This window comes from Palaemon carinicauda, chromosome 13 (assembly GCF_036898095.1).
Source record: "Palaemon carinicauda isolate YSFRI2023 chromosome 13, ASM3689809v2, whole genome shotgun sequence".
NCBI classification, from domain to species: domain Eukaryota; kingdom Metazoa; phylum Arthropoda; class Malacostraca; order Decapoda; family Palaemonidae; genus Palaemon; species Palaemon carinicauda.
Window position 1 is genome coordinate 80,352,091 of NC_090737.1, and position 2,500 is coordinate 80,354,590.

General features: G+C 30.2%; 1 long non-coding RNA gene across 1 annotated transcript in view; it reads right to left on the minus strand.

The window, feature by feature from the left end:
- Positions 1 to 1,917: 1,917 nt before the first annotated feature.
- The window catches only part of LOC137651962 (uncharacterized), a 343,837-nt gene continuing 343,254 nt past the window's right edge, over positions 1,918 to 2,500 (minus strand). The window contains exon 3 of the long non-coding RNA XR_011046146.1: positions 1,918 to 2,341. This is a non-coding gene — a long non-coding RNA (uncharacterized lncRNA). The remainder of the gene's footprint in view (positions 2,342 to 2,500) is intronic.

The window sequence follows — 2,500 nt, forward strand, 5'->3', positions numbered from 1 at the left end:
TTTGAAAGTATGTAAGCCAAAATATATATATATATATATATATATATAGAATATAATATATAATATATATTAATATATATATATATATATATATATATATATATATATATATATACACACACACAATCCTCATATGCACATAAATACGTGTGAAATCATATAATTTCTCATCCCCACAACGATTAATCATTAGTATCCAGAATTCTCATCAATCACAGAACCACACCAGTTCATAAAGACACTCCTATCATATCCAGCCGTTGTTTACTTTATTGGTCACTTCATTTGCATACTGAAATCTCCTTCCGGAAAGCCAGTCCCCATAAACGAGAGGAGACCCAAACTTGGATGATAAGTAATCACACAACAAGATTCAAACAGGAAAAGTCATTTATGACTTTCCCCAAACGGAAATTCGCTCAAAGTTTGCCAGAGAATTCGAAATCTAGTTTGTCGTATAGTTTTCGCGAGTTTGTGTAATCTGACATTTAACTCGATCATTCAGTGATTTACTTTATTCCCTCGATAATTTGCTGATGTTATGGGTCGCTATCAGTCGAATTCTCAATCTACTGGACTTTGGATCAAACGAATATGATAATTAACTCTACAAATTGTTTCATTTGTAAACTGGATAATCGACTCCAAGTTAGAATCAACAATGAAAGCATCGTTTACGTGTTAGGCTGTAAGCAGTTTACATGAAATGTAAGTATTCAAACCTTCCTACAATTGTACAATTATATTTTATCCTAAAATCAATGGAGGTTGATTGAACGTTAAGAAAAACGTTCAATTCTTTTAATGAAAATTAAATTGAGGTAACGTTTGCGGCGTCTAAGTCTTTAACAGCTGATAAAACATTCATTGTGGTTTTACACCCTTCATGCCACATGATACAATGATTATATGACTTAATAACACAGAGAGAGAGAGAGAGAGAGAGAGAGAGAGAGAGAGAGAGAGAGAGAGAGAGAGAGAGAGAGAGAGAGAGAGAGAGAGAGAGAAAAAAATCCTTCTAGAATATTGATGAAAATTCTTGTACCTATAAACGTTGCTTTTTTACCGGAATGCTTTAATAATGTAACAAAATTAGAAAAGCCTAAATGCATTTATTTTCTTATTACCATCCTATAAGAGAGAGAGAGAGAGAGAGAGAGAGGAGAGAGAGAGAGAGAGAGAGAGAGAGAGAGAGAGAGAGAGAGAGAGAGAGACCGTAATAAATTTATTAAAATTTCTTCTAAATTACTATCATTCAAGACTTTTTCAATTAATTCAACTGCAATCACACAACACTGAAAATATAAAAACTACACTTGCATAACCATAAAAATATAAAAACTGTATTCGCATAAAAATATAAAAAAAACTGCATTTGCATAAAGAAATATAAAAACTGCATTTGCATAACAAAAATATAAAAAACTGCCTTTGCATTTCAATAAAAATATAAAAACTGTATTTGCATATCAATAAAATTATAAAATTGCATTTGCATATCAATAAAATTATAAAAATTGCATTTGCATATCAATAAAATTATAAAAACTGCATTTGCATAAAAAAATATAAAAATTGCATTTGCATAAAAATATAAAAAGTGCCTTTGCATATCAATAATATAAAAACTGCCTCTACATATCAATAAAAATATAAAAACTGCATTTGCATATCGATAAAATTATAAAAATTGCATTTGCATATCAATAAAATTATAAAAACTGCATTTGCATAGCCATCAACATATAAAATTGCATTCACACATCAATAAAATATAAAAAAAACTGCATTTGCATAGCCATAAAAATACAAAAACTGCATTTACACAGCAATTAAAACATGAAAACTTCATTTGAATATCAATAAAAATATAAAAATATAATATAAGAATGTACTTACCATTACGTAGCTTCTCTTCTGTATGAATTCGTATTTGAAGTCGTTGCGACAATGTTTTTATTCTGTATTGTTCAGTAAGGATTTCTATCTAGATATTTATCCTTATTTTCAAAAGGATGAATGAAATTTTGACTGGAAGGACTGGAGTGCACCAATCGAGTCAAGTTTTTATCAACCAACGTTGTTCGTATTTGATCATTTCTTGGAGACATAACAATTAATATTTTCTTCGCCATTTTCCATAAAAATTCCACTTTGATAAATCATTTTTAATTCATCAATGTTCTCTTTGAGATATCAGTTCCGAAAGGCAAAAGAATCACTAGATACACAACAACTCTGTTGTCATCTTTAGCGTTTGTGATTTGTGGCATAAAACAGCTGTAGTGCTGAACGAACAGAAGTTTGAAATATTGATCGTTACGTCTTGCTCTGAAGATTTCTGTGGAAAGAAAAAATAGTCAGAGTCAAGACTTCAACAATTTTAGCTGGATGAAAGCAATCGTCCTTAGAGATCACCTCAACCAGAGACATCTTCTTGGACAACACCAACGAAAAAACAAGAAAGATGAGGAAAAGAGGAAAAAAAAAACCGTCAAGA